This window comes from Rhinolophus sinicus, linkage group LG10 (genome assembly GCF_036562045.2).
Source record: "Rhinolophus sinicus isolate RSC01 linkage group LG10, ASM3656204v1, whole genome shotgun sequence".
In the NCBI taxonomy this organism is placed as follows: Eukaryota; Metazoa; Chordata; class Mammalia; order Chiroptera; family Rhinolophidae; genus Rhinolophus; species Rhinolophus sinicus.
The window spans coordinates 42739440-42759636 of NC_133759.1; the positions used below are offsets into that span (position 1 = coordinate 42739440).

Below are 20197 nucleotides of genomic sequence, written 5' to 3' on the forward strand. Positions count from 1 at the left end.
CTGAGCGTATTTCCCACGCTTGTGGCTTTCCCTCTTCCCAGACCCCTACAGAGCCTGAGTGTTGTCCCCGTGACCTTGGTGTGATGTTCTACCAAAGTAGGGTGCCTTGGATTAGTAAACGTCCTTTTGAGACAGAGAGCAATATTCCTGTGAGGGTTGTGTGGCTGTCTTGTTAGTCATTCACACTTTAGTATCTTTTAACACCATCAGATTATTTCTCAATTATTATCTCACTGAGGTCAGCCACACTGAGAGGTTTCTTTTTGATCTGGGGACTTGAGAAGAAGGAGCACTGTGCAGAATGGGGGGGGGCAGCCTGGGAGCTCAATGGCTGGGGGTCCATTCATTTACTAATAAGCATTTGGAGACATGAGACATGGCCCCCTTGCCTGGGGGACTGCCTGCCAGTTCTGCCAGTGGCCCCGGGCTGCTACTTCAGCAACCTCTAAGAAAGCAGAGAAATTGTCCCTCATGGCGTGTGTACGCGCACATGTGCAGATCTGGCGTCATTCCTGGGTGGAATAAGCCGTTGGTCCAGTGTTTGATAGGCTAGAGCCTTCTCCACACAACACCCCCTTCCTGCCGACCTGTCAGAGCGCCCAAATTGCCACCATCTGTGTCCCTCCTTGGGAAAGGAGGAGGAAGCTTTGAAAGCGTCTGTCAAAATGTCATCTGTAGGTTAGTAGTGGTTATTTCTAAGTTATGAGAGTATGGGCACTTTGGGTTTCCTGTTTTACGTAATAAGCATGTGTTGCTTTTTTTTCCGCCTCCAAATGCTACCTGGGGTGTACTAGTAACCCAGGGGTACTCATGTCCATCATAGAAATTACCTGACCAGATTGGCCCTAGCAGATAGCAGGGTTTGGGGGAACTGGGCCATGGGACACGCACATTTTGATGGAGAAGTAAAAGGTGATATTAGGGAAGGATTAAAGATCTATCAAAAGTGAATGTGGGCTCTTTCACTGACGTTGCTGTGGTCATAAGCTGGAGAGCCAAGTCATTTTCTGAAAACAGTGTAGACCTGGTTCGTTCCCTTTAGCAATAGCGCTTATCATCTCAGGATATAGTTGCCAGTGCCTCTCCAGCTTAGTTCCGCCCAGCATAGGGCCCTGTCTACCTCTCTCTGCATTTCCAGGGCTCAGCAAGGTGTTCATTTGTATATGTTCATTTGCTGAGTCCCTGCTCTGTACCAGGCATAATGCTAAGGACGAGATGGGAATCTCTTACTTCAGTTCATCCTGAGAACAAGATGGAATGCTTGTCCCCATTCTGCAGGTGAGGAAACTGAGGCTCCGAGAAGTGAAGTGACTTGCCCAAGGTCACACAACTGGTGAGAGGCAGGATTGGAACCCAGGTCAATCTGACTTCAAATGCCTTGTTTTTTCCACCACACACTTGTAAAATCAACATCACTTTTTTAAAAGGTTGGAAAATACAGATAACAATTGATTCACAGTTTTACCTCCTTGTTGCCACGGGCTTTTATCCTTCCTGCTCTGACACTAAAGCTGCTGTCTTCTCCCGGCTGTCGCACCACTGTGGTAGTTCTAATAGTCAGTGCGTCAGTGAGAATCTGTGATCCAGACGAGCAAATGGCCAGTGAGTGCGTGCACCATCCCCTGGTGGGGTCAGGTGGGCCTTGCTGCTCATGCACCCCCGGGGCACACACCCACACTGCCTCTGCCCAGCCCTGCACACCCAGCGCCTCACGTTGCCGGCAAGATCGGAAGGCAGAACAGGACAGCAGGGCTGGGTCCGGAGCCCTCCCGGAGCTGTCCTGTCCAGATGCTCGTGTCAGTGCTCAGACCAGCCCCACAGACCCTGCCCCAGGGCAGTGCGGTGGAATGGTGAAGCCCCTCATCTCTGGAGCCAGAGAAAACTGAATTTCAGTCCTGACTGCTTCACTCCCAGACGTAGGTAGCCTTGGGCAAGTGAGTGACTACCTCCCTGTGCCTTCGATTCCTAATCTGTAAAATGCATACCAACTCCGCAGAGTGTTGTAAGTACAGCCAGATCACTGCCGCCCCTTCCCTTTCTAAGTAACCAGCCTCTAACCTGAAGAGGAGCTTCATTGTAGCCAGCGATGGGTGTCACTCTCTGTCACTGACCCTAGCCAGATAACCTAGGTTTTCTTTGTTCTTTCTTTTTTCTTTTTTATATAGGGATCTAAAATTACTACACAGACTCTGGGGAGCTTTTAATATGTGTGGTCAGAAGTTGTTACACCGCCCCCCGAAAGTGGCATAACCTTCTCAAACGTTTTAAGACTCTAAAAATTTCCTTTTTCAAAATGTTAAGTAACAGTCATTCTACTTCTCGTGAATTTGTCCTGAGGAAAAAGCCCAAGCTGCGTACTAAGACTTTTCTACAGAGATTTTTATCACAGCACTGTTTCTATTAGTTAAAAAATAGGTAACAACATGAATGCAATTTGCCAAAATTAATTCTAATTGCATTTTTAAAAAATAGGTAGAAAGGAACATAAGTAAGTAAAATAGAAAGAGGAGAGAGAGAATGGGGGTGGGGGAAAAAATTGGAGAAAAAGATATCGAAGAGTGAGAGAGTGACAGGTAACTTATTTTCTTCTTTGTGCTTTTTTGCATTTTCTAAATTTCCCATAGTGGGATGTTCACTGTTTATATGATCACAAAGAGTAGTTATAGTTAAGAAAAAATGCTCAGCCCCCCACAATATGTGTGTGTTTGCCAGTGAGCTATATACGAATTATTATATTGGCACTTTTCATTCTAACTGTTCTTTTTCTCAAAACTTTTTTTTTCAATTTTGTTTTTTACTCAAAGCCAATGTCAATGTAACGTGGTCTGCCTTCTGTCCCTAGGACTGTGATTCTGAGGGAACTGTCTTCGGGGGCTGCAGTTTGCTAGGGCTGCCGTAACAAATACCACGCACTGTGTGGTTTAGGCGATGGAAATTTGTTTTCTCACAGTTCTGGAAGCCAGAAGGCTAAGATCAGGGTGTTGGCAGGTTTGGTTTCTTCTGAGGCCTCTCTCCTTGGCCGGTGTCCTCACATGCCCTTCCCTCTGTCTGTGTGGTCGGTGCCCTAATCTTTCCTTCTTATAAGGGCATCAGTCATACTGAATTAGGCCTACCCTGATGACTTCATTTTACATTAGTTACCTCTCCAAATAAAGTCACATTGTGGGGTTAGGGCTTCAACATATGAATCTTGAGGTTCCAACTCAGCCCATAACAGGGGCAGCCTGGTGACTGTGGCCATTTATTTTGCAGAGCGCTGAGCTTGAAGCTGGAGTGGGAGCAAGGGGGTGTAGATGGAGGACACATTGTCCCCACCTTTAAGAGGTCCCCAGAGAGGTGTGATGCAGACATCTAATGCGAGCAGCACACCTTCCCTCTCCAGCAGGACCCAGAAGCAAAGGTGCAACCCTTCCTAACTGAGCCCATCCACCACGAATTAGCTGCTCAAGGTCAGAGTTCAGCCCACAAACATTAATTTTACTAAGAAACTCTTCATGTACTTCTACTATGCTAAGAAGCAGTGGGGTAGCAATAAACAATTAAATCATTCAAATGGGCTTTTGGACGTGAAAACTCAAATTTCAAAAATAATTCTTCTTAGTGTCAACTGAAGAGTGAGTTTGATGTATAGAATCAATGGTAGAGAGAAGGAATAAGATGAGCAAGTCAAGGATGGAAGGCTTGTTGAGTTAGTGGGAGCAACACTGATTATATCAGCAAGTAATAAGGGAGAAAGTCACTGAGAGGGGGAGAGACAGGGAGAGGCTGAGGCAGGCATCCAGTGGCAAGCAGGCACCTTACATTTAAGGTGGAAAGTAGTAGGGAGCCACCGCAGGTTCTTGAGCAAAGGTGGAGCAAAGTGAGGACAGAGCTAAGACTGCAGCAAAAAAACAAAATCTAGGTAGGAGGCTTTGCAGAAGTGCTAGGATGAATGTCTAGATAATAAATTCTGGAAGTGGAACTTCATTTTTCTGGGTCTTTGTCCATGCCTTTCCCTCTACTTCACCCCCAACCTGGCAAACTCCTAAGCATCCTTTAAGGCCCCATTCGTGAAGCCCCTCTGACGTGAAGCTTTTCTTGACCTCCCAGGAAGTCACTCCTCCTCTTGGGCTTGCCCCCCATTAGAGCACTGGCATACTATATCATGGGGGTCTGTCTGCACACCTCCCTCTCCGTGTTTGCTGCCAGGCCTCTCTGGGTTGAGAAGTGGGTGCTCAGCAAGTGTCCGTGGGACAAGATTGGTGATGTGAGGGAAATCAGTGATCAGAGGTAGGCTGCAGAGGTAGTTGGAGCATGAGAGATTCAGATATGATTCCAGGGTGAGTCTATAAAGTTTTACAAATGATCAAGTTCCTATTATGAGTGTGGCATTGGCGAGAGAGGAGTGAGCAAGACAGACTTATCCCTGCCTTCATGGAGCTTTCCCCTAATGGGGGAAACAGATAATAAAATAAGAATGACAACATGATGAATGCTGTGAAGCCAGTCTGCTATGAGAGTCCAATGGTGGGGGAGGGGTGGTAGAATCAAGGAGGGCTTCCGTGAGGAAGTGCGTATTTAAGGTGAAAATTGCAAGATGTCTGAGAATGCATCTACTTGAGCAGGTCATAGATGGTAGATGACGGATCAAGATGAAGGTGAGGAAAATGGAAGCCTTCTTGCAGGGAAAAGGGTATTCCTGCAAAGGGCACAGCCTGTGCCAAGGTCCTGCAGTGAGCAAGAAGCATTAGAAACCCAGACTCTGAGCCTCACTAGAACACAGAAAGCAAGGATGGGGGTGGGGCTGGTGAGGAAAAAGGTCAAAAGTGAAGGCAGGAGGACAGCTTCATAAAGCCACTATTGTCAGGAGGGTTTAGATTTTAGCCCAGGAACATCAGGAAGCTACTAGAGGTTTATAGTCAGGGAGTGATGGGAACAGATTTGTGGTTTAAAAAACACAAAGCTTTATTGTGAGATCATCCACATCCCATACAATTCACCCGCTTAAAGTGCATAATTCAATGGTTTTTAGTCTAGTCACAGAGCAACCATCACCACAGTCAGTTGTAGAATGTTTTCATCACCTCAGTAAGAAACCCTGTATCCTTTAGCTTCTTTCTAGCCCCACACTCCAGCCCTAAGTAACCACTAATCCACTTTCTGTCTTTACATATTTCCCTATTGTACACTTTCGTGTGAATGGAATAATATAATATGTGGTCTTTTGTGATAGCTTCTTTCAGTTACCCTAATGTTTTCAAGGTTTATCCATGCCCTATCCTGTATCGGTACTTCATTTTTTAAAAGTTTTATTAAAATATAGTTAACATACAATATTACATTAGTTTCAGGTGTACACTATAGTTATTCAACATTTACATATCTAAAGAAGTGATCACCATGGTAAGTCCAGCAACCACCTGACACCGTACCACGCTATCAGAAAATATTATTGACTATGTTCCATATGCTGTACGTTACATCCCCATGACTTACTGGCTTTATACCTGGAAATTTGGACCTCTTATACCCCTTCAACTTCCCCCCCCTTTTTAAATTTTTCAATTACAGTTGACATTCAGTATTCTTTTATATTAATTTCAGGTGGACAGCATAGTGGTTAGACATTTATATAATTTAAGAAATAATCCCCCTGATTAGTACTCAACTAGCACTACAAACAGTTATTACCATATTATTGACTATATTCCCTATGCTTTACTTTAAATCCCCATGACTATTTTGTAACTAGCAGTGTATACTTCTTAATCCCTTCACCTTTTTCACCCTGCCCCCCAAACCTCTCCCATCTATCACCCCAACAAATCTAGTACTGATATGATACCATACATGTCATTACATGTATGGAGTTATTACAATATTATTGACTATATTATGTTATACCCTACATCCCCATGACTACTGTGTGACAACCGATTTGTACTTCTTAATCCCCTAACCCCACTCCCATCTGGCAACCATCAATATGATTTCCGTATCTATGAGTTTGTTTCTGTTTTGTTTTTTTATTTTGTTGTTGAGATCCCACATATAAGCCAAATCACATTGCGTCTGTCTTTATCTGTCTTACACTCCACTCAGCAAAATACCCTCCAGGCCCATCCATGCCTCCGTAGGTGACAAGAACCCATTCCCTTCCATGGCTGAGCAATATTCCATTGTGTATATGTACCACCTCCTCTTTATCCATTCTTCCATCGATGGACACCCAGGCTGCCTCCACATCTTGGTCACTGTAAACAATGCTGCAATGAACATATGGCTGCACACATCCCTTCAAAGTCGTATTTGGGTTTCTTCAGATAAATACTCTGGGTCCTTCTTTGTCTCTTGTTATAGCCTTTGTTTTAAAGTCGATTTTGTCTCATACAAATATTGTTACTCCAGCTCTTTTTGTTCTTTTTGTTCCCATTTTCATGGAGTATTTTTTTCCATGCTTTTACTTTCTGTCTGCGTGTGTCTTTCAATCTGAAGTGATTCTCTTGTAGGCAGCCTATGTAAGGGTTTTATTTTCTTATCCATTCAGCCCTCCTATGTCTTTTGAGTAGAGCATTTAATCCATGTACGTTGAAAGTAATTGTTGATAGATATGTAGCTATTGCCATTTTATTTTTCATAACTTTGATCTTTTTTCCCCCCCTTCTTAAGAAGTCCCTCTAACATTCCTTGTAATACTGGTTTGGTGGTGATGAACTCCTTTAGCTTTTTCTTGTCTGGGAATGTCTTTATCTGTCCTTCGATTCTAAATGATAACCTTGCTGGATAGAGTAATCTTGGTTGTAGGTCCTTGCTTTTCATCATGTTGAATATTTTGTGCCAATCCCTTCTGGCCTGGAAAGATTCTGTTGAGAAATCAGCTGACAATCTTATGGGAGCTCCCTTTAAATTACTAGTTGCCTTTTTCTTGCTGCTTTTAGGATTCTCTCTTTGTCTTTAATCTTTGCCATTCTAATTATAATGTGTCTTGGTGTGGGCCTGTTTGGCTTCATCTTGTTTGGGACTTTCTGCTTACTGGACTTGTATGTCTGTTCCCTTCACCAGGTTAGGAAAGCTTTCAGTTATTATTTCTTCAAATAGGTTCCCAATCCCTTGCTCTCTCTCTTCTCCTTTTGGTACCCCTATGATGCAAATGTTGTTACACTAGATGTTGTCCCAGAGGTTTGTTTATGTGTTTTTTGTGGGGTTTTTTCCTCATATTTTTTTTGGATTCTTTTTTCTTTTTGCTGTTCCAATTGGATGTTATCTGCTACTTTGTCTTCCAAATCAGTGATTCAATCCTCTGCTTCATCTAATCTGCTGATGGTTCCTTCTAGTGCATTCTTCATTTCAATTATTGTATTCTTCACTTCTGACTGGTTCTTTTTTATGGTTTCTATGTCCTTTTTTTGTGCTTGTTGTCTCTCTGTTGAAGTTTTCACTAAGCTCCTTGAGTATCTTTATAACTTTCTGTTTTGAACTCTGTCTCTGGCAGATTTCCTTGCCTCCATTTTGTTTAGTTCTTTTCCTGGAGTTTTCTCCTATTCTTTCATTTGGTAAATATTTCTCTGTTTCCCCATTTTGGCTGCCTCTCTGTATTTGTTTCTATGTATTAGGTAGATCTGCCATATCTCCCAGTGTTTGCCAGATGGCATTATGTAGTATGTGCCTATGGGGCCCTGGCACAGTCTCCCTGGTCACCTGCTCTGGGTGCTCCAGGAGTGTCCCTTGTGTGGTTTATGTATGTCCTCCTTTTATACTTGAGCCTTGATTTCCCTTGGCTTGTCAGTGTGTGGGAGTGACCCTCAGGCTGATTGGCTGTAGGGTTTGGCAGCGTCCACAGCTTGTATGCTGCTGTGCAGGGGGCTTATCCCACAGAGTGGGATTCACCTCAGCAGTCTCTGGTGCCTGTTGACTCCCCTTTATGTGTGCCTATTTTGGGGCTAATTGGGTGGTGCTCTGCAGTAGTTTGAGACAACCTCCAACTACGTTGGTTCTGGGCCTCTTGTGAGGGGCTCCAGTGCAGGCCCAGATCACCCACTGCCTGTGACTGGCTGGGGACTGTCTGGTAGGAGCTACAAAGCAATCTGCTATTGTTCACCCTCTACCTGTGCTAACCCTGGAGGTGCATGGGAGAGACCACGATGCACAATGAGCATGGCTACCACCAGTACTGGTCTGCAAAAGATAAAGCCTGTTGCGGTACATGAGTTGGGTGGGGCAGGGTCTCCGGGAGTCACTAGAGTGGGAAGAGTTGTGGTCAACAGGTTAATATAGACTCTGGTTTGTTGCCAGTGCTGAGTCTGGAGCTACTCAGGAAAGGTCTCAGAGCACACAGAGGCCAGCTTCTGCTCTCCTGGGTCCTGCAGACTCTCATAGTTTTTCAAGAAAGAGTGTCATGTGGGTGGGGCTGGCTGCTCTTGGAGAAAGTGCCTCAGGTGTCGGGAGAGTTGGGTCGGACAGGGTCTCAGGGAGTCAGCAGTGTGGAGCGGCAGAGCTCACCAGGCCAATCAGATTCAGATTTTTCCTGTTGGGGTGGGCTCAACACAGGAAAATGATGCCCACCTGCCAGCTGCACAGGAGAAAAACTTCACACAGGGAAAATGGTGACTGTCCTCCAGTCCTCACTTCGAAGCCACACTCCTCAGTCTGTCCCCCGTATGCCTCTGACATCGCACCACCCCCAAGTTACTGTCCCTCCATCAGAGTCCAGGGTGACTGCCTGCAAGAGAGTCTGTGCACAGGCTCTTTAAGAGGACATCTGGGTTTCCTGCAGTTTTTGGTCCTACCCGGATGGTTGGAATCTTCACAGTTTTTCACAGCCAGATGTTGTGGGGGCTCCTCTTCCCAGCTCTAGTAGTCTGGGCTAGGGAGTGTGGGGCTGGGGTCTCTCCCTCCCCAGTGGGGAACCTCCATAACTAAGGTATCCCTCCCGGCTCTCAACTGTCACATGGAGGTTTGGGGCCCATTCCACGCCTCCACCCCTCCTACCTGTCTCAACATGGCTTCTTCTTTATATCCTTAGTTACGAAACTTCTGTTCAGCTAGACTTTAGATGGTTCTTCAGGTTGATAGTTCTGTAATTTAGTTGTAATTTTAATGTGTTCATGGAAGGAAGCAGGCACAGTGTTTACTTGGCCATCTTGGATCTCCTCTCCAGATTTGTGTTTCTAAAAGACTGCTCTGGCTGCTGCTAGGGAGTGGATAGATGGCTGGGAGCAGGAATGGGGTCTGTTGGGAGGCTGACACATTATCCAGGGAAGAAATGGTGGTAGCCATGACTTGATGATGGTTGTAGGTGGTGAGAAATGGACAGAAAATAATGATAGTCAAGAAGTGGACAGAAAGGGGGAAAGCCAGGGGTGAGCCCAGGCTGGGATTGAGGCAAGGGCAGAAAGAAAGACATTTGCAGGGATATTTGGGGGTGGCTTTGCCAAACTCACTCCCCACTGAGCTCCAGCAGCCCCGCTGCCAGCCCCTCAGAGCGGTTCTGACTCACAGCAACCCCAGTAGTCAGCCAACAGGGATGGCAGGACATTTCAGCCTGTCTCAAGGTCCAGAGAGGTGAAGAGGCCACCAGCCTGAGGCCCAGGGCCCAGCCTTGTTCCCAGGACTGTGTCCAGGGTCTTGGAGTTGTGGAGGGGATGAATGATTAAGCAAACCTGGCCCCACGACACACGACAGCTTGGTTTCAGCATTTTCCTCCGATTCAGCAAAACCTCTTCTTTCAGCCCCATTCCTGGGAGAATGATAACTGAGTATTATTCCTAGAGATCTGCTTGGTACTGACTCTGTATTTCTTGCTCAAATGTCCTGGGACTACCTCCCCTGGTAGAGGTTCACACAGGAGTCAACTAAGTAACATCCGATGGGTCTGCTCCATCCACCACCCTCTAAGTGACTCTGGGACACAGTCCAGGAGGTATGAGCATTCTCCCATTCTATAGATAGCAAAACTGAGACTCACGGAGGGGATGCCACTTGTCCAAAGTCACACAATTCAGTAATGGGAGAAACAAGACTAAAACCCAAGTTAGGAGATTCCACATTCAATGCATTTTTTTCAATTATGTTTTTGTATTTAATCTCTCAATAACATTTGAAGTAACTGATCTGGCATACTTTGCTCTCAGAGCAAAATATGTTACCTGCTAACAAAGCACGTATTTTCTTTCTCAAACTGTTTAAACTGTATAGCCCTATTGTATTTCCTTCCACATCTATGTAAATAAGTCTATAACAACCCAGCTGCAAAACAAGAAATTCCAGGAGACACCAGATCATTTGTGTGATATCTTTCCCTGAACCTGGACAGTTTTATTGGTGGCACATATTTCCTATTCATTTGACAGATATTTATTGAGCCAAGTACTGGGAATATAGCAGCAACCCAAGCAGCTGTAGTTCCTGCCCTCAGACAGCTGTGATTCTACTAAGAGAGATGGACAATAAGCAGTTAAACAGATTCATGTATGATATGCCATAAAGGCTGTCAGGGAGAATAAGCCTGCGAGAGGAGAGAGAGACAGGAGGAGAGTGGCTGGGGGGGATAGGGCTATTTCACAGAAGGTGGGCTGGGAAGACCTCTCTGAGGAGGTAACCTTTCCAACTGGAATGAAAGGAATGAGAACTGAGAACATTCCAGGCAAAGGGAAAAGCCAAGCCCTAAGGCAGGCCTAGGCTTGGGCTGTCTGGGGAGCATGGAGGAGTCAGGACGGCGAGGTCCAGAGCAGGGAGCAAGCGATAGGAAGTGAGGTCAGGGAGGGAGGTGAGGTGCCAGATGGTCAGCACTTCATTCTATGTGGGCTGGGGGCGTGTGAGGTTTCAAGCAGGGGAGTGACGCAGGCTGGCTTTCGTGTTAGCAGACGCCTGCTGGGGACACAGGTGGAAGCATGGAAACCGGGAAGGAGGCTGCTGCAGGAACTCAGGTGAGAGAGGATGGGAGCTGGAGCAGGAGGGCAGCCATAGAGGTGAGGAAGGGGCCACCATATTCTGAATAGATGTGAAGACTGAGCTGGTTGGAACTACTCTTATAGTGCATGTGGTGGGGGAAGAGGGAAAGAGGGGAATCATGGGTGACTCTTGGGGTGTATTCTGACACCAACTGGGTACCAATCCAAATCTGGCACTAAGCACCCAGAGTTAGACCAGACCCCCACAAGTTAAAGGACACAGTTCCTCAGGAGGTCACCTCCACTTCAGGTGGCGGTCCCCAAGCTACCCCACTTCTGATGGGCCAATTACAAATCTGTGGGTTCCCATGCACCCTCTGGTATGATAACTCATTAGAATGACTCACAGAACTCAGGAAATACTGTACTTACAATTATAGCTTTATTATAAAGGACGTAGATCAGGACCAGCCAAATGGAGAGAGACAGAGTGAGGTCTGGCAGCGTCCCACCAGGGACACGTCCACTCTCCCAGCACATCAGCTGTTCACCAGACAGGAAGCGCCACTGAGTTCCTCAGATTGTATTGGGGTTTCAATATGCAGGCATGAGTGACTGAACTCAATTTCCATTCTTTCTCCCTTTCCCTCCCTGGATGTGGGCTGGCTCAAAGCTCTACCCTCTAACCCCACAATTGGTCTTTCTGGTGCCCGGCCCCCTCCTGACTTAGCTGGTTGGCATAAACTCATGTATGGTCCCTGGGGCTCGTGAACAAGCACACTCTCTGCTTGGGAAAGGCCAAGGAATTTGGAGTCTCCCTCGCAGGAACCAGGGACAAAAGCCAGTCCAATTCTTTGTTATACAACAGGCTGGATTCTGGTGCCATTTACTAGCTCTAGCAGATCACAGGCCAGGGCTGGGGGTGGGAGGTAGTGGGTTGGTGGGGAAATGAGGGGGAGGTTTTAGCCATGTTGACTTTAAGATGTTCATGAGACACGCAAGTGGAGACGTGGAGTAGGCAGTCGGATCTACAAGCCTGGAGCGCAGGCACAGAGCGGTGTATAGATCGCATGTTAGCAGGCGACTGGATGAGCTAACTCAGGACGCAAATGTAGTTAGTGAGCAAAGGAGAGCCCAGGGCTGTGCTGGGAGGTGTCCAACAGCTGGTGGTCGGGGAGAGGTGGAGCCAGCCTGAGTGGCCTGAGATGCAGGCGGAGACCCAGGGAGAGCAGGGGCCCCACGCAAGGGTTTCACGTGGAGGGGGGAGCGTCAGCGTAAATGCCGCTGCAAGTCAAGGAAGAGGAGAACCAAGAAATGGCCACTGGACTTGGCACGATGGGGCTGAATGGCTCCAGGGGAGGACAGGGGAGGGGCGGGGAGGTGATGGAAGCCAACTGGGTAGGACCAAGGTGGGGCGGTGAGGAAGCAGAGATGGAGCAGAGATGCCCCCCGATGGGCTATGGGACCCAGGGAGGGGTGAAGGAGCTAGCACTGCATGGCTGGCGGCCAGAAAGAGGGGTCCAACATTCGCTGAGTGCCCAGTTCTGGGCCAGAGGTGGTAGGCATCTTCTGGCAGCTCAGAGGGATGGCAGAGGAGAGATGGGAGTCGCTACCCATGCTGGAGAATAGAGTGTGAAAATGGAAATGGGGGATGACAGAAACGTAGAGCCAGGAGAAATCATTCCTGATTAGGGACAGGCCAACAACAACTTCAGGTATCTTCTATGTGCTTGGGAACATGTCGGGCCCATTCTCTTATTTAATGCTCTTAGGACACTTCACAGGTGAGGAATCTGAGGCAAGAGAGGTTGAGTCACTTATCCAAGGCCACACTGTTAGGATTTGCCAGAGATAGAAGTTAATGTGTATTGAAAAGGAGTTTTACAAGAGGTAAGTAGGGAGAGGGGATAGGCTGGAATGAGAGCTCAGACAGAAAAGCCTATGCGAGCTGAGTGTGGGGTGTGGGCAGGCTCGCTTGGAATGGGAATGGGACAATTCCTAAATCCTGCCTGAGTCACTCAGGAGCGAGATCTAGTTCCCTCGAGAATACTTCTGCTCGGGTCACCTCTGTGTGGCCTTCAGCAGGCTCCCAAGCCCTCAGGCTGCCTCCATCTGTCAAGGGCATGGATGAGAAGGACGGGAGACCCCAGGAAGAGAGTGTGGTGGGGGCTAGATAAGGCAGATGTGTGAGGACACTTTCCTGGAGGAAGGCTGTGGGCCAGAGAGGCAGGCATGGGTCCCGCACACCGCTGCCTGTCCCCTCAGCCACCACTGCCACCACCATGCACAGAGCCGGGACAGGGACACGCTTCCGCTTGCAGCCCTCATCACTCCTCATCTGTACAACAGGAGCAGTGGCCTGCCCACCCCTGCCAGCATGCATAGTCCTGACTTAAAATAATACTGGGGAGAAAGTACTTAGCATAAGTGCCCGATAGAAACCCGGGCTCAGGAGTGGATAGGAAACACCAGTTCTAACAGACCGATGGACAAAATCAGGAGAGTGCCTTCCTGCTAAGGTGACATTTGGCAACTGATTCTGAAACGTCTCAGGTCTATGGAGGTGCACCTGTGAGCCATTGGGGCCTGGTTTCCCACCTGTGAAATGGGCACATCCTGGCTGAGTCAGGCTGCGTGCCACCTGCTGAGAGGGCTGGGGCAGGAGCCAGCCCAGCTGGATGCGCTTCTGTAAATTCATGATCACTGAGGGAGCTCTTCCACTGGTGCCTCCAGCTACCTGTGTGGCTCCGCCCGGCTTAACACAGACGCATGGCAGGTGTAGGCTGGGAGGACCCTCCCCACACCTCCCATTTCACAGAGGAGTAGACAGTCTCCGAGATGTTGGGCCAAGGTTCCCTCTAGTAGGTATTGATATTTCCTCCCTAAATCTTTTAATATACCATGAAAGTGGAGAGAAGAAAGAACAGAGAGAAAGAAAGAGAAAAAGAGGAGATGGAGAGAGAGATGAGACCCAGGATGATACATGGGTTTGGAAGCATGGAGGCTTCCTTTGTTTTCAAGAAGGTTATTAGGAATCCTGGCTCCATCAGACACCTGGAGAGCGAGCGAGGCCTATGACATTCTCAGTTTGGAACCTGTCAAGCCAGTCACTTTACCTGGAATCCTGTGACCCCGCTATTTCATCATCCTCCTGCAGGGAACGTGGTGGTGGTTTAATCGCAGGTGTTGCGGGGAGAGGCATCTAGGAGAAAAGCAGTTAGTGATATGGGCTAGAGGTTACCGACACACACATGATTGTAAAAGTAGCTCAAAACATGGGCAGGGGGCATGGGTTTGAAATGTCTGGGATCTAGAGGCAGATGGTGAACATGCTGGGGGATGCCCGGCCCCTCCTGCTCCTGCCCATCCTCCCCAGGCAGCCTCAGGACCAGTTCTTTAAAAGCCAGTGCTCAGCTCTTCCTGGCTGAGGTGGTATTTCACAGCTTTCTGGAACTTTCCTACCTAGTTCTCAGTGTCTTCCATGAGCCCCCAGGGAGATGTGGGGGAGGGGTACTGAGGAGGGGGGAACTCACGTCTCGTGAGCAGCTTCTGTGTGCTAGCGCCGTGCCCGGGGCTTTGTGGGCGCAACTTCACTAGAGACTTGTACCCCTTCTGAAAGGGGAGGACATCGTTCTCTCCATTTCACATGCAGGCACACTGAGGCTCAGAGAGGCCAACTAGCTTGCCCTGGATAACCCAGCCAATAAGCAGGGGGAGCAGGATGGGAAGCGGTGTCCCTGGGACCCCAAGCCTGGGTCTGGAGTCTGCCGGCTTCTGCCCAACGTGCACGCCCACGCTCTGGGCCTCTGAGGCTGGTGCTGGCATTGGTCTGAGCTGGTCTCTCAGCTGGCTTGGCTGCTCCTTTCTCCTTCACCTCCATCGTCTTTGCAAGCCCCAGAGGCCGGCTCTCCTCAAACGCAGTTCACATTGGACCCCACTTTAGGAATCCCTTGGTCAAATCCTGGAAGAGCCCCAATGTCCTGGAAATGCCCCTAAATGAAGCCACTCAAAAAATGAAGCAAAGGGAATGAGAAGCTTTAGGCGTCCGGAGGACAGAACTGATTGGTCAGGCTGCGAGGCTCAGGCCAGAGCCTACAATAGTGGAATCTTTTTCTAAGGATGGATGGATGGATGGATGGATGGATGGATGGATGGATGGATAGATAGATAGATAGATAGATAGATAGATAGATAGACAGACAGACAGACAGACAGACAGATGAGGGAGACACAAGAAGAAAAAACGGGGGGCAGGGAGAAACAAAGGAAACAGGAATGGTCAGAGAGGGTAGACTGAGTCACAGCTTTTTTCAGAACTGTGATAAGTCCATTGGGAATGTGCGGTGACATCAGAAGCAGCAGCGTGTGGGGGTTGGAGAGCTGGGTGGTTGAGGAGTGCCCCAGCCCGTGGGGTCGTTCTGGATCTGGCCGAACGCCACACTCACCCCTGAGCAGACGGAAGGCACTGCGGTTTCCCAGCGACATTCACCTCATTAGCCCTGAGTCATCAAAAGATGCTGAAATTACAAGTGAGTTCTGCTGCAAATGATGCTGTGAGTTTATACCTATTCCCATGAAAAGAAAAGAAAAACCCTGGTAGGCAGAGGAGGTAGCTCTTGTAGGGTTCACCTTCAGTCACCTGGAATACCCTCTGCAGCCCCGCCCCTCACATGGGTGGTCAGAGGGCCTTCCTCCACCCCGTCCAGTGGCATTTTTGTGTTGGCAAATGGCTTGCTATCCACCCCCACCAATGACCTTTTGTTATATGTTTTTCTTTAATTTTCTACTTCTTTTTACGTACACTCACAAAGCTCCTGGCTTCAGCCAGGCGTGCCAAGGAGGCTTGTAGTAGCAGGACTGATCGATGCTGGGAGGTTCCTTGCAGCTGCCAGAGCCGCAGTCCTGGGTGGGGGTGGCTGCGGGCTCTGCAGCAGTGGCTCTGTCTGCCTCCGCTGCTGGCAGCCAGAGCTCTGGACAGCTGCTCACCCTGCAGACCCCTCTGGTCTGGAGCTCAGGGCACGGGAGAGGCCCACTCGTCTGGCAGAGCTGTCCTGGGACACGCTCGGAAGGGTAAGTGAGGGGTTGTGCGTGCCGTGAACCATGGAGGCTAGGAAGGAGCCACGGACTCCAGGACTTCTAGAAAAACAAAGCTGATAAAGCTGTTGCTGCTGAGTTTAAAGGAGGAAACAGCTCGAGCGCTGTTCCTAGTGATTCCGTGAAGCAGCAGCAGGACTTGGCTCTGTCTGCACTTGAGGTGGCCGGGATTCTGGGGAAGGAAGGTTGCTATTGGCTCGCACCCAAAGTCGGTTATAAGACTTCCCCGAAGGACCTTAGCTCCTTCCCTCATCCTTTGCCAGATGTTTACTGAGAGCCTTGTACATGCCAGGCTCCCTTCTGGGCACCAGGGGGTTCAATGAGGATTAGAATGAGGCCTCTACCCAGAAATGCCCCTAGTCTTGCCAGGAGGATGGTTGCTTAGATAACTGTAGTGCCATGTGGTATATGATAGGAGAGGGTCTGTCCCGGTCAGGAATTGGACAACTGGGCTTTCGGATGCTAGAGAAGATTTTACAGAGGAGGGACCATTTGGGTTGGGTCTTGAAGGATGAGTAGGAGTTCTGCAGAATGCAGCCAAGATGTTATGAGTGATGGCAAAGAGATTTGGACATACAAAAATGTCATCGTGTGTGGTGACAGGCTCAGCAGGCCTGAGGAGAGAGGCTGCAGAAAGTAAGCAGAACAGACTGGCAGGACCACATCACAAAAGGCCCCAAATGCCAGGGAAAGGAGTCTGGACTCAGTCCTGCAGGCAGGTGACAAGCACTGAAGGTTTTAAAACTGTGGTGTGATGTGATCTGTTTTGCATCTTGGAAGAATCAGTCTGGCTATAGTGTGAACAGGGTGAGGAGGAACACAGGGAGATCCTGAAGGGGGAACCTTGGACCTCAGAGTCGTGGAGGCCGGTGCTTTGAACAAGGCAGTGCGGTGGGGAGGTGGGGAACAGGGGCCAGCGCTGCTCTTTTCTGAGACCAGCAGCAGGGCTGGCTGGGGGGTCAGCTGTGAGGGAAAAGGAGGAGCCGGGGTGATTTCAAAGGGGGCAGTGGGCACTGGGGAGGCGATGGGGCATCTCGGTGAGCAAGGGGATGAGGAGGGAGAAGCAGGTGGGGGGGGAGGCAGGAGAGGTAACGCTAGAGGGACATCACTTCACGATGGTGTCACCTGCAGGTACCCTCAGTTCCTTATCCCAGCAGGCTCCGTGAGAAAACCTCTGGAGATGCCTCGTCAAAGCCAGATTCCTGGTACTCCACATAGACACTGAACTCGTGATGTCAGCCGTCAGTCAGACAGTAAACTCTGACCCTGCACCTACTGTGTGCTGAGGCTGACCTTCACTGCTTGGGAGTAAATAATATACTGAGTGCAAGTATGAAAAAGGGGTGTCAGGTGTACAATTCTGTATTACATCGTCTATAAATCCCATTGAAATCTGTGTAATTTTACTAACAATTGTCACCCCAATAAATTTAAAAAAGAAAACGAAAAAGGGGTGTCATGTCCCTACTTTGGGACAGATTTTCCAAATATTGAATGGAAATGCTACTGTTCAGGTTGCTGCAGAGCCTAAGCTTGAAACTGGGCAATTAGAATGAATGACCTTGTGTCCTAGTTGGGTGCCAGGAGACCCTGGACAGGGTGGCAGAGAGGCAGGCGAGGGGTAACTAGAGGATAGCTAAGTGAGCATTGCCTCCGCCCACTGCTGACCCTTCTCCTGAGAGGCCAGGGGTTCTGCTTAGCTTGGGAACAGTCCTTGGGGTTAGAAGAAACAGAAACATTGGTTAAAGAGTTTCTAAGTGTTTCTAAAGCCCCAGTGCTGAAGAACTGGGGGTGCCCAGCTTTGTGTGGGATCCCCAGGTCAAAGTCAGCAAAGACAACTTCATTGTGTTGGGCTCTGTGCTGGGCTTTTCTCCTGTCCAGACACATTCAGTCCTCACATAAGAGGATCAGAGAGGTAAAGCCACTGACCAGTGTCACACAGCCAGTACCTGGTAGAACTGGGTTCCTGCTCAAGCCTGGTCAACTCAGGTGTGGGCTTCTCCTCTCCCCCCATCGAATTGACCATCATGTCAGTGGTGCATCTCAGTCTCTGGGTGAAGTTGAGAAAGACAGAACATTTAAAAACAGTGTGAAATTCATCCTAGAATTACCAAATTGTTTGTTAAAACAGATTGGGAGCAGCAGAGGGTGTGTGTGTATGTGTGTGGAGACTCCTTCATCACACTTGTATTTACTGAGCACCTACTATGTGGCAGGCTTTGGGGATAAAGTGACCAAGGCACACATTGTCCAGGCCCTTAGGGAGTCACAGGTGGGCATATACATGAGCAGGCATGCAGTAGTGTTCCAAACAAGCCATGAGCACAGACACAGTCGCCTCCCAGGTACACACAGTTACCTGCCCCCGAGGCTCACACACCGATGCACAGCCACAGGCACTCATGTTCACCCACAGGAGTGAACTAAGGAGAGGAACCTGGATCTACAGCCTGATGCGGTAGCAGGAGTTTGGGAGCAGCCTGCCCTCTGTCTCCATGAAGGCCGGCCTAGGACCCTAGTGCAGGCCCCTGCCTCCACCCACCGCCAGTGCCAGGCTGAGCTCCCAGAGTTGGCTGGTGCAGACTGCAGCTTTGCCCGGGGATTCTGCGGACCGTTACCACAGCCTCTATTACACATCGGCCTGGGCGCTTGGCGTGCATCATCCCCTTTCACGTTTGCTCCCCCCCTGGAGGGGGGTACAGTCGTTACTTCCATTTTATAGGTGAGAAAACTGAGGCTCAGAGACATGGAGCATCTCGCCTAGGGTCTCATTCGCTCATGAGTAGCAGAGCCCGGGCTTGAACCCTGAGCTCCTCTGCTGCAAACAGCAGCCCAGTGCTGCACGACCCAGATGCCCAGGGCCACCTTGGACAGGGGAGTCTTCAGGTCTTTTCTGTCACTTCCTGATAAGCTGAGACCTCCCAGGACTCGGGAACTTCTTTCCTGATGCCCCAGGCCTGGTTCCTGGAGCCACTGTCCAGTTTCCTCCCAGCCTGGCCCCCTGGGCATTGACTTATCAGGTGGGAAGATAAAAGGACTTTGAGCCCCCCAGAGGGGCAGGAGGCTACTGCTCAGGGGTGGTGATCAGCCCAGCTTTGCAGTCAGACCCCCACCACCCCACCCAACTCCAGCCTCAGTCTCTTCGTCTGTACAATGGGGATAATACTCATATCCCATGTTGGTTCTGTTGAGTGTTAAATAAGATCACACATGTGAAATGCTTCGCCCAGAGCTCACACACAGGTCAGCGCTATTGTTTTGTTACTATTAGCATCTGTTCATCCACCCACCAGTGATTTTCTGTGGGACTGTCTGGTATGGTGGGGGGAGTCAGTATATTATGCTATAGAGAGAGATGGGGCAGGCTCACATTCTAGTGGGGGAGACAGAGTATGAATAAACAAGGGTGCTTCGATGCAATATGGGGGTATTTTCCCATCCAACAGGATGAAAAAGGGGATTTCACGAAGAGGAACCAGCAGAGGCAAAAGGTCAGGGCAAGAAGAGTCAGATGCACTGGAGAAACTGGACATGGAACAGGAGGAGCAGGTTCTAATATGTGCAGGACGCAGGCACATGAGCTCAGAGAGAAGAGAGCGAAGCAGGCTAGGTGGAAGGCAATATGGAGTGGTGGGGACCATGGCCAACTGGAAAGTGCTTGGTGGCTCTAGGGGAACTAGGACTCCGCTCCGGGCGATTGCTGCTGTGAAGGACTGCCGGCCAAATGTGGCCAGGTCTTCCAGGTTTTCAAGAGATGCCAGCAACCTAGGCTTTTATGTGAAATCTCTTGACTTTGAAACATGGGGCCAACACTGGGGAAGCCAAACAAAATACACCTGCCATTTGCAGCCTCTAGCGTAGACCCTCGCAGCGGGGTGGGTGGTAGTACCAGCGGGAGTGTAGCTGTGCTGTCCAGATTCTGCTTCGTGCCGCCAGGCTGTGTCTGACAGTCCGGGCCAAGACCTGGCACATAGCTGGTGCCTAATCAGTGCTTGCTCTGCAGATGAGTCAGGGAATTTGGACTTTATCTAGAAGGTCAGGGGAGATGCTGAGGTTTGGGGCAGAGGAGTGAAATGATGGGAAGTTTGTCTTACAGCCATCACTCCACCTGACGTGTGGAGGCTGGCTTGGTGGGGGCAGAAGAAGGCGGAGAGGGGGGTCAGGATGCTTAACAGGGCTCCAGTCAGAAGCTCATGGCCGGGACCAAGACTGTGGGGTGAGAGGAGAGGAATCAA

The 20197-nt window shown here is 49.2% G+C and overlaps 1 protein-coding gene across 10 annotated transcripts in view; it reads left to right on the forward strand.

Annotated features, from left to right (window-relative positions):
* ATP2B2 (ATPase plasma membrane Ca2+ transporting 2) overlaps positions 1-20197 on the forward strand; it is a 360324-nt gene that overhangs the window by 81273 nt on the left and 258854 nt on the right. The gene's annotated exons all lie outside the window — the stretch shown is intronic.